This window comes from Triturus cristatus, chromosome 8 (genome assembly GCF_964204655.1).
Source record: "Triturus cristatus chromosome 8, aTriCri1.1, whole genome shotgun sequence".
Classification (NCBI taxonomy): domain Eukaryota; kingdom Metazoa; phylum Chordata; class Amphibia; order Caudata; family Salamandridae; genus Triturus; species Triturus cristatus.
In genome coordinates, this window is record NC_140591.1 from 959,487,562 (window position 1) to 959,504,211 (window position 16,650).

The following is a 16,650-nucleotide window of genomic DNA, read 5'->3' on the forward strand; positions in this document are numbered from 1 at the left end:
AGAATTATGGAAAAAGAAAGCTAGACAATCACAGAAAGATGCCATTGAATTATGGCGTAAAGAATCATATAGACGTACAGAAAAAGCACTCAGACAGGAAGAGAAAAGTAAGGAAAATTCAAATAAAGCCCAAGAAAATCTCTTAATTGAGGAAGGTACCCGAGTAAAATCAGAACAAGTAGATAGACAAAGAAAGGCCCTTATGAATGGTATGTATCCTCTTCTGGCCGAGGGGTTACCTAAGGCTACCCCGGAAATACCAAAAGATTTGCCACCTCCATTGTTTCCGATAAAAGTACATCCCAAAGGGCATCCCAAAACCGCAGAAGATGTTTTCCTTTCCTCTTATTTAGATGACGCAGCTCCCGAGTATGTTAACACCGCACCACATAGACCGCTTACCGATGGTGCACAACGCCAAGATCATCCGTCTGTACCTCCGCAACAACAAACTCTGACACACGTTCCGACATCCACATCTGTTTCTACCGCTTTTCCCGCATCTACAGCTTCTGTCTTACATCCAACAAATCCTTTCACGCCCAGCACCTCAGATGGTGCTACAGGAGGTACGACAGACATTTTTTCTACACCACCCAGAGGAAATAAACTTTCGCTTAGAGAATTAGCACACCAACGTACGCCCAAATTAGCAACTCCCGACATGCTTAAGGAACTTCTAGTAGATTGTGGATATGATCCTGTGCCCGGTAAACAGGACGAAATGCTGCTGTCATCATTACGTATCCGACGAGCTGCAATATATTTAACGAAGCTACCAGGAATGACTACACATTTAGAAAATATATATCACTTTGTCCAGACAGGACGAGGTCCTGAAAGTATTAGCAGAGCCATGGAGTACCAGAAAGCAGAGGTACAGGGGCAACTGTTACGTTTCCTTATAAACTGTGTAATCAGAAATCAAGACCGACCTGGGGTAAATCCGGAAGAAATGCAAAAACTTGTCACTTGGGGACAGAATATATCAGAAGGAAGACATGATAGACAGTTATGTATAGTAGCTATGTACCGAAAGATCCGCAAAGAAATAGAACGAATACACGAAGAAAGATTAGAGGTAGACGAGCAGGAACTAAACAGAGAGGAGGGGGAAGAATCAGGAACGCCAACAGGACACGGGGACACGATGGCTTATGTAGGTAGAGGAAGATTTTCTAATAATACTAGATGCTTTAATGATTCGGTACGTCCGATACGTCCAGAAAATAATAGAAATTTCCAAACACCTATAATAAATATAAGATCTCCCGAACACTTGTTCCAAGCCGCTGACAACTTACTCCGAGAACGAAGGGGATATCATATACTTGATTCAATGGACGAACAAGAATTAGCTAGATCAGCAGTACTATGGGCTGACAGTCCCGGAAAATACAGTGATGATGCACTAGCTCGCACGTTTTTGAACGTTACCCCAGATGAACAGCGTTTAGCTGGTATATACATGATCCAACATCTCCTTATATTATATAAAAGCCAACACTCCGATCCTGGTCCTTTACCTGATATATTGACTGAATTACTCACGAATAAATGGAGAGGTTCAGGTACTGATTTAATTAGAGAAATACTAGAATACAGAAACCAGTATATTCTTTTTGTATGCCCAGAACATGTCTCACTGCCCATCAAGGAAAGAACGACGTATTATATGGATAGACAGAATCCCTTACGTGAAGTGCACCCAATAAAAGGTGATGACAATGAGTTTAAACGTGTATTTGTATACACACCCATATCTAAAATGGAACTATTAGAAATGAAGAAAGTGGTACCCAGTCATGACAAAGACCCAGCGGGTTTCCACCGTGAGATTAAAGACATGTTACTCATGGGAGAATATACCTACCCCGACATTATGAAAATATTGAAAGTATTAATGCCTGCTGGCATTTACGAAAAACTCAAAGAAAAAGATTGGGAGGTGGGAGACCAAAAGATAGATTGGACAGCATTAGAAACAGAAGAGAAGGACCGAGCCCCCGGTTCAGGACTTGGGGGCAAGACTAAAGTGTTACCAGGTTTACTAGTACAGGTACTGCCACGTTTATTGAGTACGAAAAAGGAAGACTGGGGTGCAATCTCAGCCTGTAAACAAAAGCAAGATGAAGACACTAGTGATTTCTATTCTCGATTCGAAAAATGTTTTGGTATAAATAGTGGTCTAAAAGCAAGTAGCGAATCATATCCACATCTGTTTGTAACAAAATTAGTTGAAAATTCCCTGCCCCAAGTTAAGAATAGAGTATTGAAATTCGAGAGTACCTGGCAAGGTAACACCCCGTCACAAATGTTACAGATGTTACAATATCACCACAATAGAATTAGAGAGGAACAAGACCATGAACAAAGACGCATGAAAGACACAAAAATGAAAATGCTTGTTGCCCAGTCAGTTCCAGTTGACGGTCATAAAAGGGGTATGACACAGTCCAGTGATTCAGCAGGTCCTGTGAAAGGGACATGCAACTATTGTAAGCAGCCAGGTCATTATATACACGATTGTCCAGTCTTAAAACATAATATCGCCACAGGTATAACAAAGGAAAGACCACGGCCACCTAGACAGGAACAGAACCAACAAGGAGTTCCTCAGCATGCACAGTCCATGCCAGCTCCACAACAGTCCATGCCAGCTCCCCCAGCGCAGCCTATTGCTGCCACACAAGCAACGACACGACAGATGTACCAGTATGCACAATATGACTATCCTGACTATCAACGATACGCATGAAACAGCCTAGAGAGGGAAGTTGGCTTACCCCTTATCGAGGTCCCTGTAGATCAAGAGGGACCTTATGTACACAGTGAACTATTAGGCCAAGATAGAAAATTTTTACTTGATACAGGGGCAAGCAGAACAACAATACGACGCAGTGAAGTTCCAGGGGCACCCCTCTCAGGCTCACAGAATATTTCCCTTGGTTTTTCAGGAAAACCTATCATTAATGAAGTATCACAACCCCTTCCACTTACGATTGGTCCCTTGACACGAACTACAGATTTATTGCTTACTAAATCATGTCCAGAAAACCTGTTAGGTATAAAAACATTGAAAGCTCTAGGAGCTATAATATGTTGTTCTCCGGAAGGAGTAAGATTATTTTTACGTGATTTCAAAGGACACTATGTGTCCCGAGACATGGATCACCGACTGCAGAATTTACCTACACACTTATGGGCACAAGGCCCCACTGATGTTGGTTGCATGAACATTACACCATATCGAGTCACACTTAAAACAGGAGTAGTATTACCACGAATACGACAATACAAGTTACCTCCAGATGCTGTAGTGGCTTTACTGCAAATCATTGACGAGCTTATTTCCCAAGGAGTGGTTGTGGAAACCAACTCCAATGTATGTAATTCCCCGATAATTCCGATTCTTAAACGAACTGATCCAAAAGCCCCGCCAGTATATCGATTAATTATTGATCTGCGCGAATTAAATAAATGCATTGTACCACAATACCCCGTGGTCCCAGACATCTCTTCATTACTGACAGCCATTGACTCCAAAGCAACGTTCTTTACTGTAATTGATCTCAAGAATGCCTTTTTCAGCGTCCCGATAGATCCGGAAAGCCAATACTTGTTCGGATTCAGTTTGAATGGACGAAGTTTTAAATTCACACGCGCACCTCAAGGATTCACAGAAAGCCCCAGCATCTATAGCCAAGCACTGAAACGAGAACTTGACAGTATCCACATGCCAGTTAACACTGCCTTGCTTCAATATGTCGATGATCTTCTGATCACCGCTCGAAGTGAACTTGAATGTGAAAAAGCGTCACTGACGGTTTTACAATTTCTGGCCGACAAGGGGCACAAGGTGTCCCCTTCTAAGCTGCAATTCTGTGTCCAGCGAGTTGTTTACCTTGGCCACTCGCTGTCCAAGGAGGGAAGGCAGCTTACACCCGACCGCATCCAGTTAATTACTAACATGCCAATACCCAAGACACAAAAGGAGGTGCGGGCTTTTATAGGCCTCACTTCATACTGTAGACAGTGGATCCCTCAATATGCATTTCTAGCAAAATCACTCATCCAGTTGACAACACAGGAGGCAGCCACATCGACTGTCCTCCCTTGGACTCAAGAACATACACACGCCTTTGAAAGCTTAAAGAAAGCTTTATGCCAAGCACCTGTTTTAGCAACACCATGTTACAGTAAACCTTTTACACTCTTTGTTACAGAACGCGAAGGTACTGCCTTGTCAGTACTCACTCAGGAACAAGCAGGATCACACAAACCGTGTGCTTACTTTTCTAGCACATTAGATCCCGTAGCTCAAGCTCTTCCTGCGTGCCTGAAATCAGTGGCAGCGACAGCTTTAGCAATCAGACAAAGCGATTCTATAGTATTAGGACATCAATTGACAGTACAAGTACCACACGCAGTAGAGGTTCTCTTGAACCGAACACAAACACAACACTTGACTATAGCAAGATTGACGGGTTATGAATTAACATTGTTTCAGCCTCACATAGAAATCAGACGTTGTAGTACATTAAATCCTGCCACACTTTTGCCAGTAAATGGAACAGACCCACTAGCACATGATTGTAGTGAAGTTATTACTATCACGACGAAACCCAGACAGGACTTGACAGATGTCCCATTGTCAGATCCAGACCTGACGTTGTATGTAGACGGTTCATGCATGAGAACAAGTACAGGAGAGTTAGTGGCCGCGTATGCAGTCACAACAGAAACTGAAGTTATTGAAACAAATTGTATTAACACTTTGTCAGCTCAAGCAGCAGAGCTCATCGCTCTGACACAAGCCTGTATTCAAGCCACAAATAAGAAAGTTAACATATACACAGATTCACGTTATGCATTCGGAGTCGTCCATGACTTCGGCGTGCTGTGGCGAGAGAGAGGTTATTTAACTTCTCACGGTGCCCACATTCAGCACGGATCCCTCATTCAAGCCCTATTAGACGCGATTCATCTACCTACTGCAATATCGATTATGAAATGCAAAGCCCATACAAAAGTTCCTGATATTATTTCTCAGGGTAATGATTTAGCTGACAGAACAGCCAAACAGACTGCTCAGAATCAGACTCATACAACTGACACGACAAAGATAATAGTTCCGACACCAACATGTTGCATGACAGTTAAGGATCCCGCTCTTGATGTAATTGACATACAGACACATGCTACACCAGATGAAATAAAGAAATGGACTGAATTAGGAGGGATCCAAACGGATCAAGGATGGATGACGAAGGGAAAATCTATATGGTTTCTCCCCGATTCAATGGTTCAAGTTATCATTAACACAATACATAGTCCAGCGCACCTAGGAGAAAAAGCTATGCTAGACAGTATTCAACACATTTGGTTTAACAAACACTTGCGAGCAGCAGCTAAACAAAAAGTCCGTACCTGTATGATATGTTGTCAGTTTAATCCAGGTAAAGGCATTCCCGTAGAACAGGGTGGATTTCAGCCTCCTGATCACCCTTTTGAAGTCCTCCAGATGGATTATATCCAGATGGAACGTTGTCGAGGATTCAAATATGTCCTCGTAGTTGTATGCGCTCTTTCCCGTTGGACAGAGGCGTATCCCGTCTCAGATTACACTGCCCCGACTACTGCCAAACAGTTAGTTCGAGAATTCTTCCCACGATATGGTTTGCCACGTGTTGTATACTCAGATAACGGCCAGCCATTCTCATCCGAATTAATGAAACACGTTTCCCTTTTGTTAGGCTACCAATGGAAGTTCCACTGTGTCCGACACCCCGAGGCAGCAGGTCTCGTGGAACGCCATAATCAAACTCTGAAAATTAGATTGTCCAAAATATGTAGAGAAAAAGGAGTCGATTGGATAGTAGCCTTACCAGTTGCACTCTTTTACATGAGAATGGTAGCACATTCTCGAACAGGGCTATCCCCGTATGAGGTGATCTTCGGTAGACCACCAAATATGTGGGGGACGCCTATACCTCGCAAAATCACTGATGTTGACTGTAATATGCTGACAGATTACCTGGCTTCCTTGATGTCTGCACTACAATCTTGTCGTTCACAGGTAGCTGCAGCCTTTCCCGATAACACCGAGGTAAAACCCCATGACGTAGTTCCCGGGGACCTGGTGCTAGTCCGAAATTTTGACCGGAAGACTCAGCTGGATCCTAGGTGGAAATCGCCGCAACTCGTGCTGCTAACAACGAGGACAGCCGTGAAGATCGAAGGTCGCAAAGGATGGTTACATTCAAGTCATATCAAGAAATTTCATGGACTACCATCTGATGTAAACGTTACGCCTTGCGTTTCTTCACAGACTGATTCAAAACTCCCCTTGGCTGAATTAACAAACTCTGAACTTTACAAACTAAAATTAAGGTCTAGTAAGTCAGACAATTCGATTGTTTAAGTCCTCTCTAAGGTGAAGCGGTTGAATTTGTCCCTGACATGTATCCTCTAGACCTGAATAGAGAAAGAAATCGGAAGATGCAGTTGAAAAAGCATGCGTATTGTAAATCACTGCGTAGTCATTGCACAGTAACGTTATTAATTTTGTTTTTCTTAAGTCTTCTGATCATCGTCGCAAGTATACTATTGCACACATACTACCCTATTTTTCAACGTGCTTATAATGTTACTGCTGAACATTCTTTTAGCGAATTACCTCCGCATGAATTGTCCTATAGATTTGCGCTGCGCAATAACACTTTCATTAGTATGTTACATCATTCCCATCAGACCAGCAATGCTACAAATTGTTGGATATGTGGCCGACTCCCTCCCTATCAGAACTATAAGGGAGTTTTGCCTCTCTTTCCGTATCCGTTCACACATAATGGCTCCTGTGGAGCATGGTTTAGTTTAATTAATTCCTTAGATTCAAACTCGGTAGTTTATCAAGACAATTGGGTATGGGGAAACCTGAACCTAGTTTTACTCAAAGTCTGCTACCCTAACAAGGAGGGACTTCCCAAAAGAACAGGAACTGATCTAGAAAATGAAGTATATGGATTAGGTAATTTTACACTTAACCTCATGATCCTGAACGTTGAATCCAAAGCTACACCAATCTTGCCCGCTATGTCAGTATTCCCAGTAAAAGGGGAATTATGTGTAAGAAAGAATGGTTCCATACACATGGGCCATAGTAAATGCACCACTGTAATAAAATTCAATGATCAAGGCAAGTCTACATTTAGAGCTTCTCGTCATTCCTATTTTATATGTGGCCAGACCGCATAAACACGCTTACCTCTAGATTGGGATGGTACCTGTTACATAGCATTCCTTCTGCCACCTGTTTTCCTAGCCCCTCCTGATTATCATAGGAACATCCATTTAGTACACGCTAGACAGCAGAGAGATATCCCAATTGTCGATTACACTGAAACGGCATGGGAACAATACACAGATTTCAACAAAGGTCTCTTTCCCTACTTAGGTGTTGTCACTAATAGTAAGCTGATACGTAGATTAACTAGGACCCTTGAAGCCGTAGTAAATGAAACTATTTCCGCCTTAGGCAACTTAACAGAGGAGCAGTCTGCGATGCGGATTGTTGTTCTTCAAAATCGTCTTGTCCTTGACGTCATCCTGGCCGATAGGGGCGGAGCTTGTAGGGTCATCGGATCAAGTTGCTGCATATTCATCCCAGAAAATTCACCATCTGTATATAAAGCTATAACTCGCCTTCATAAGATTGTAAGCCAGACACACCAGAATCCAGGCGCCTGGACTTGGTCCGGTTGGTTTTGGAGCGTGTTGTCAGCCTGGGGATGGAGAATACTATCCTTCCTAGGTATTGGCTTTCTCATACTATTCAGTTGCTGCTTATGTCTACAATGTGGGCCAGCGATTTGTGGTCTGTGTGCCACATCGTGTATTCCACATCCAAGTTTTCATTCACAATCCCGGATGAAGAAAGAAGAACAAATGATGTTATATGAACAGATCGATGGATTGATGAAGATTGATATCTCCTGAGGGTCCGTAGGGGACAAGGAGGGAATGTGGAAATATGAATTTTGTGATCAGTTATGTCCCCTATCTTAGACCCCAACGGCTCCATGTATATGCTACAAGTACATGTATGTTCCCTCCAGTTCCAGTTATGAAGACGCAAATACATGTGCGTCCACCGTCAACATGTCCTCTTTCAGATCTGCCATGAATGGGTCAGATATTCCATTCCTAAGTATGAAAGGCCACCGACTTTATGTGGTTCACTTTCCCTGTTTTACAGTTCAGGCGAGTAGGCCCTGAATCCTGTCATCAAGTCTTTTCCTGCCTCTTGTCTCTGAAAGCTCCGGCCTGAGCCTGCATCTGTATCCATGAACTTTGTCCTACTCCCTGCGCGGCTAACGGTGTCTGACTTCGGCCTGTCTGCCTGCCAAAAGCTGTATTTCACCTTCAAGATTATCTGCTCCGCTCCTCATCCAATGCATTCCTGTCTAGTAGTTTAGGTAAACATTCTTCCAGCTACCGAGCAAAGGGCCCGGCCTTGCTGTCCTCGTGCAAGTAATTCATAGCCCCTGTTACTATGGAAGATTTCTGCCCTCGCATCTCATGTAGACATTTAGACGCTTGTACACGCACTCATAGTCAGTATAGAATAGATTTTGCCCGAGAAACCTTTCCTTTTTGGATAACATAGTTCTTTAAACATAAGATATTAGATATGATTTGGGATTAGGTTGACTTGACCCCCCAGACTTCTGTCTCCACATGTAGAGCTAAATGTCAAGTCCCCTTCACCCCCTAGTTGCACGTCAATCACACGTCATGCGGCTGCGCGCGCATCTCTGCCAAATATTTCTGCTGATGTTGCAAGATTCCTTCATGGATCCACCCATTTATGACATCATGTATAATGACGTTTTCTAGTTACGCCTAGTTACGCCTATTTCTAGTTACGCATGCATATCTTTACCTATTTTATCAGTTGTTACGCCTCCTGCATCTGTTTTCATTGTAATGCCTTTTCTATAAAAATGATTACCTGTCAATAATGTATTGCCCTTCACTTCCTGAACCTCCGTGGTGATGGAATATGATGCCTACAATTCGAATTGTATAAGGAATAAAGCCCTTTCAGAACCTCTAATACCACGGATTCTGCCTCTCATTTTACTGAGTTATTCTTAATAGTTTTCCGTATCAAAAATAGTACAGGTAATTAAAATATTTACCTTTACCACAAAGGTGAGGGTAAATTTGTAACACAGTTCTCACTCCTACTCAGGGGTAAGTCAGCAGGGATTTGCAGACACAATTGCAGACAAAAACCATTTAAACATTCCTCTTCTAATTGGAAATAGGAGGGGGAAGTCCCTTCCATGTTCTCTCCTATTTGTATCTTGAAAATGATTGCGAACTCCCTTTTGCAAGTCGAAAATTTTTAGGAATCACAGTGTTGGTGACCTCAAAAGCACTTTATTAATCAGAGCCAAAATCCTCACAAAATGTAATGATGTGTAATAAAATAAAATAAAATAAATTCATATTGACAATGCACCAGCTGCCACTGTCTTTAACAGAACTAAGAATTTGATTGTTCTCAGAGCTCCAAGAGCAAAGAAAGGGGCATATGTACCAGTGAAGTGGCGGAGTGAGATGTTAGCCTGCCTGTCCTAACGCCTCACTCCGCCACTTCAGAAACGCAGGGCTGCACCATATTTACAAGAATGTGGTGCAGCCCTGCGTTTCCTCTTGCGCTGGCGCTACACTTTACAGCCTAGCGCCAACACAGGCACCCTTACACCATAGTTTAAGGGTGTCTGCGTGCAGGGAAAGATAGTTTATGTGCAGGAAGGTTCCCCCTTTTAAACTCTTAGGATGTACCTGGGATGAATGGCAGTGAGTTGCAGTCCACCTGCTCCTGACAATAAATGTAAATTGGAGATGTTTATCTGCTCCATAAACAAGCATTTGCAATGCAATAGGTCTTGAATTACTGATAGTTTGAGGTATTGGCGTTACAAATAATAATGCAAATAATAATGCATCGCCAATAGCTTACACTTTCAGTAGTGCGAGACCTAGTGCATTGCAAATGCTTGTGTAGTGAGCCAGGAGCCAGCATTGTGTGTCTCAGTGCAGTACCTCAAGCTGCTCCTAGAGGTCCTTAGTGAGCAAGGCACCATCATTACATGTCTAGGTGCAGTACCTTAAGCTGCTCCTAGAGGTCCTTAGTGAGCAAGGGACCAGCACTGCATGCCTCGGTGCAGTACCGCAAACTGCTCCTAGAGGTCTCTAGTAACCAAGGCACCAGCACTGCATGTCTACAAAGTTGGAGTTATTGGCATTATAAATGGCAATGTTTTTTACCGATTATTTATAGAAATAAAGGACTCAACCTTATCTACGCAAGGGCAATCTTGTTCCTTCACCTGGGAAAAACCTTAGGTTTTTTGTAAAACCCTCACCCACCAGGGTTACCACTTGGTGGCATGCTTCATCATAGGGTCCGTCCCGTTCCACTAGGGAACGGGGCGTGCTGCGACCAAAAGGATTACGCGGGAGCACTGATTAACAGACTATGAGAGGCAGATGTTCCTGCTAGGAAGGAGTGAAGTAAAAAGGAAGTGTTGTTAAAATTGCCTGGGTAGTGGGTACAGTATTTTATTCCGACCCCTAGTTGGCGAGGTTAAAAAACAGGTAAATAATAGGGTCACTGGGAATATTGTTCCCACACCCTACTGGTCAACATGTTTCTAGCCTATCCCTCTTGGCTATTCACCAGGACCTAGTACAGTTATAATCCAAAAACTAGCTCCACTCCTTAAGTTGTATTGCTAATTACAACTTATAAAGATATAATCAAGTGCAACAATCGCACATGCACGCACAGGTGTACAAAATTTCATCACAAACAAAACAGTATCCAACCCAATCTGAAAACAGGAAAAATAATACTGAAGTGGACTAGTTCTCAATATGAGGTGTAATGGTTTGCCTCTACCACTATTGGGAGCAAACCCTCTTTGTTAAATTCCCCTCACACACTCTACTAGTGTCATGCTTCATCATAGGGACACCCTGGCTCCTAAAGGCCAGGGTGGGCTCAACCTTTTTCCAGGGATACTGTTTTGTTTGTGGTTACTGTTTGGGAGGACATATTCCTTCCCATCTCCCTGTTGTGGAAGTACCTCTCCACCCTTAAGGCCTTATGGCCAGTAATGTAAGGTACAAAATTTCATACCACCTTATACTTGCATTGTTCTAATCTGTAAGAAAAAGGAAAAGAAAACAAGGTAAAAGAACAAGGATTGTCTGTCTCCATGTCGGCTCTGCCATACCAGGAAGGGCTAAAACATTAAGCCCTTCAAGCATGTGTGCACCATCTAGGTGAAAGGAAATAAATGATCCATTGGTGACTTGTCTGCACACTTGTTTGTAGTTGCCTGTGACACATCTAGTGAAAAAGTATTGGTTATTAATTTCTAGAGAAAAACAAACATAACATAACCATTGTACTCATACCCACCAAAGCGATCAGACTTAATGAAAGGATCACATGGCAACTTAGGAAGTTCATGAATTGCAACACTGAGAGGGTAGTCTATATGATTACGTGCCCTTGTGACCTTAAGTATGTTGGGATGATCACAAGAAAGGTGAAGACCAGAATCTGTGAGCATAGAAGCAATGTGCGTTGTGAGAGGTCAACCACAAAGATGTCCACACATTATATGGAGATGAAACACATGGTCCAAGATTTCAAATGGGTCATACTAGAATCTTTGGATCATCAGGATTCAGTAGAAACCAGACTCCACCAAAAGGAACAACGATGGCTTTTTAAATTGAGGACACACTTAGAAGGTCTGAACGAAAATATACCATGGAATAGTTTTGTTAGGTAGAGACCAGACCACAGAGATCCAGTTGATGTACCCACCTGGAAAATATCCTATGTTTGCGATACACCTGATTCTCTTTTTTTACAGAGACGGGCCCGATTCACAGAACTAACTTAAGACAAAATCCTAAACTTACTACTTTTGGTATTCACAGAAGTTAGGATTTTGTCTTAAGTTTGTCTTAAGACAAACTTAAGACAGACTTAAGACAAACTTAAGACCGACTTAAGACAGACTTAAGACTGACTTAAGACAGACTTAAGACTGACTTAAGACAGACTTAAGTTAGGATTTTGTCTTAAGTCTGTCTTAAGTCTGTCTTAAGTCTGTCTTAAGTCTGTCTTAAGTTTGTCTTAAGTCAAACTTAAGACAAAATCCTAACTTCTGTGAATACCAAAAGTAGTAAGTTTAGGATTTTGTCTTAAGTTAGTTCTGTGAATCGGCCCCATAGGGTGCACCACAAACTGATGAGGATGATAATATTATGAAATAAAATAACAACAGACAATTCTTTTAATAAATGATAAACCAATTCAGCATTGGTGATTGTGAGATGCTGCCCACAAAAATATCCTGGTACATGTCGGCTCCTGTAATTAAAACAGATCTCTTTGTAATAACAGGACACTGTATTAATTGCAAACACCACCACAGGAACACGTTTTTGCATACATACGTACAACCATAATAAATAATAGAGGTCCCCCTTTTTTTTGCCCAAAAATCAACCCTGGAGAATACCTCTTAAGTGTTGGCTATTATTATTATTTTTTGGCCTTAATTTGGTGTTAGTTATTGGTTGTTTCCAAACAAAACAAGAAACCCACTGTCGAAAAGCACAGGCAGTAACATTATACACTTTTGCCCCTTTTTCAGGCATGACATTGATTTGACAACTACCCGTTTTTCCTATTCTCCACGAATAGGTCACACCTGTAATGATAATATTTCTTACTACTTTCAATCATTGGTCCAGGCGTTGGGGCCATTTTAGAAGGTCAGTGCTCCACTCCACAGAACGGCCCACGCCAGCACGTGTACGTGCTCACGTGGACCTTGCTGAGGTGCTCCACGAATGTCAGATTTGCAAGCTACTTTCCACTACTGAGCCATTACTGAACTGAGCACTCCTGCTACCTTCTACTAGCATGACATACTGGGCGACTGTCTTCACTGTATAGAAAGCACAACCAACAATAAAGGTTGAAAACTGGTGGGGAGCCAAAATCTCTTTTCTTGCCTTCCCCAGAGATTGGATGAGAATTGTTCATGCATGTGTTATTCAGCAGCTAATGAGGCTCCCATTGCAGCTACTCTGCCTGGCAAGCACAATTCCAAGCCAAAGCAACCCCCCTTGTGTTTTTATGATTTTTCCTTAGCAACTTTAGTTTGATCTTCTTTGTGCAGACATAAATATAGCATTTCACAGAATTACAGCCACAATGTTGAGATACAGGTACTCCAGGCAAGACACAAAAGGAGTTAAAGCTGTTCTCAATGGACGTCCATAAAAAGCCAAGTGAAATTATGATACAGCAGTCAAAATACATCACAAATGTATACCAGAAGTATTTCATGGTGAAGGGCCCAGTCAACATTTGACTGGTGTAGCACATGTAGCATGAATCCCTGACTTGCCCACCTCCATTGTCCTGATTAACAGATGTGTGTAAATTTGGCAATTTATAGCAGAATGTGGATGAAGGTCCTGTGCCAAGCCTGGTAGTATTCAACCATTTGTGTATAGCCTCAGCAGTGAACAGCAGTCTCTAGGCAAAGCGTCTCTATGCCACCAAACCAACTGCACTTACTCTGCAGCAATGCATAGTGCGGTCTTGGAGCAGGGCCTGTCATCAAGCCCGGCCGTAGCAGTGCCCATGTCTTTGGCCATGCACTACAAGCCCTAGGTACAGGGTGTACCCATGGGCCAGTCATGGTGGCCCCAATGTTCACTGTGCATGGTCTTTGCCATGCACAGTTGCTCTGTAATTTGTGTTGCTGCGATGATCTTTTTTTAGAATGTTTAAAACAAAAGGACAGTAATTTTCTAAAACAAAAATGCATACCTACTTACAAATTTGCTGATCCAAGGAACTGATACTGGATCCTCCAAATCCACAATAATTTCTTCTGGAAAAGGTATCTGTCCCTCTAATGTCTCACCACCCACATCCGCCATTGGGATCAGGCAATGCTCCCACTCTGCCTTCTTGTAATCCCTCTATCAATTTTGTTTCAAGACAGTCTTTGGTGCCTGGCATGCTGCAATGATCACCACAACAAACATTTTTAATTGCTGCCAGTCACTCAGATTGCTCGGATCTGCAAATCTCTGAGGATCTACAAATCCTGAATTGAATGAGGGCACAGTTGCCAGTCATAATGTAATTTGGTAAAGCCAATAGGTCTCGGCTATATGTGATCTATTAGCCTTGTCCATGTATTTTAGCCTTGAAGGAAAAAAGAAAAAAGTGTATTTGCACATCAGCATGCATTTGCCCTATGCATCATTGTTCCCTATAAATGACTATGCAAAGTAGAAAATAGAGTGAGGGGAATATGCACACGGCATTCCTAGTAAGATGCATGGAAATGTGCCAATGGTGGTGTTTTCTAGGTGTTATACTGGGAATGTTTGTGATTTATCCCTAAAAAGTGTAAAAGTGCAGTCAAACAGATGTAATATTACTTTGTTTTGTGTAGCGGACCCATGGAATATAAAATAATCAATATTTGTTGTGATCCTAAACGTGCAACTAATTTTGAGTCACCAGTCACATCTAGTGGTCATTACAGTATAATAGCTTCATGGCTGATATAGCACACTCTGCCACAGAAAACATTCACTATGTATGGGCTCAGCAGGGCAGAGACAGGAGTGGGAAATGTGGCATATGTTGCACTAGAGGCGAGGTTGTTATCATTATAAACAAGGATTGTTGGGAAAATCAGAGAAACAAAAGGAGACCATTAATGGACCAAAACTCTGTGTCCTACCTTCGGCTAGCTGACAGTGAAATTAAGTGGCGATACTGAACAGGACTCATGTACAAAAACAAAGGATGACTCACAAAAGCCAAAATTGCATGTTTCAAACACTATTCCAATACTCTGCTCTTAATTTCTACATTTCAGCATTCAGTGTCTCAAAACATACATGAGAAGGTCACTGTCATAACTCTTTAAGAGCCACAGCTGCAATTATATCCATTGCATATTTAAATGCCAGAAACCATTCTAATATTTTCCTTTGAAATGCAATGAACTGATGGATTATTTTGAAGAATTACAGCTGAAAATGCGCATTTTTCAGGCATAAAAACAAGAGCTGCCCCATTCAAACAAAGGACATGGCTTCTTATTGCCTCACACACACATGGAGAGAAAAACGCAGCAGTCCTGGTCAGGAACAGACAAACGTGTGTAAAGAAGGCTTTGGCAGCATGGCGGGAGAAAAGAGCCCCGGTTGGCTGACTCACCAGACTCTCAGCTACCAGCTGAGGCCAGCCACACAATGCAGCCCAGCTCAGCAGCAGTCCCAGCTGTCACGGGAGACCAGTGACAGGAAAAAAGACAAGAACAAGATTTACAGGCCTTTTTACAGAAAAGCAGAGGAGCTCCGAGCAAGTGCAAAAACAGGGCAGATAGTGTGAAATGCTTTTCAAGAAAGAAAAAAGTAGTTCTTGAAACAGAATGCTGGCAGGGCAAGCAGTGGATTGCCATAGTTCTTGATCTCTGCTCTCGGGGACGACTTAACACAGGAAGAGGCATGATAAATGCCAGCCATGGACAAATGGGGAGAAAGAATAGGAGAGCGCCAAATCGGAAGACTATGGGCGGGCTGCAACCCACAAAGTATATACAACAAGTCTCGAAGAGACAGCGCAAGCACTGCCTAGCCGAGACTTAAAAAGGCTCCCTCAATGTGGAATGTGTTTACATGGGTAATACACAACAGTCATAGCTGAAATGCCTCTGGAACCAAAGTAATAATATTAGTAATAAGCATCCTAGCACCACATTATTTATCATTCAAATATCAGCTGTAAATATATTTTGAAAATGATCAGTTCTGAAAATACACACATTTTGGTCTCAAATACACACTTTACAATGTTGGCATACATGTATTAAATCAGTGAAGCAAAAACGTCTAATTTAGAAGGCTGGGCAGCCTACAGGAGAGCTACTTGTTGGTAGCTGGAGAGCTACCTGTAGAGTACAAGACACTAGTTGGAGAAGCCTGGTTAGGCAATACTTCCCTACAATGCACAACCTGCCCAGATCTTGCCCCAGCTTTGCCTGTAGATCAAATACATTAAGATAAAGTTCAAAAGGTCAAAGTTAGAAATATAGCCCACAGACAGATGAGATGTCTCTAATTGAAGAAATAATTCATAGAAGTTGTTATGGTGCCTGTTGTGCTCCCTAATGAAATTAATGCTTTGAATTGTTTACCACCATACTACCTTATAGCCCTGGATTTAACCAAGTCAGTAATGCCAACCACAGGTGATTCAATATCAAAATTAGCTTCTAGTAACAACACGCCAAATGTATGAAGACCGTGGCCCCTCACAAGTCAGGGCACAGTCTGAAAGATAATAGACACTCTTTTTGTGCATCGAGCCTTTCATGAGGCTTGAACTCGGAAGCTTGAAGATAGCTATCTTACCCATAATAATTTCTGAGTTTTTTGTTCAACTTTTAATCTGTTACTGATTGCCCCATGAGTTCACCAAGTTCTATCAGAGGTGCTCCTGTTCTTTCCTCG

At 42.2% G+C, this 16,650-nt stretch overlaps 1 protein-coding gene across 1 annotated transcript in view; it reads right to left on the reverse strand.

The window, feature by feature from the left end:
* Window positions 1–16,650, reverse strand: part of PHEX (phosphate regulating endopeptidase X-linked) — a 1,454,229-nt gene that overhangs the window by 1,063,788 nt on the left and 373,791 nt on the right. The window lies entirely within an intron of this gene.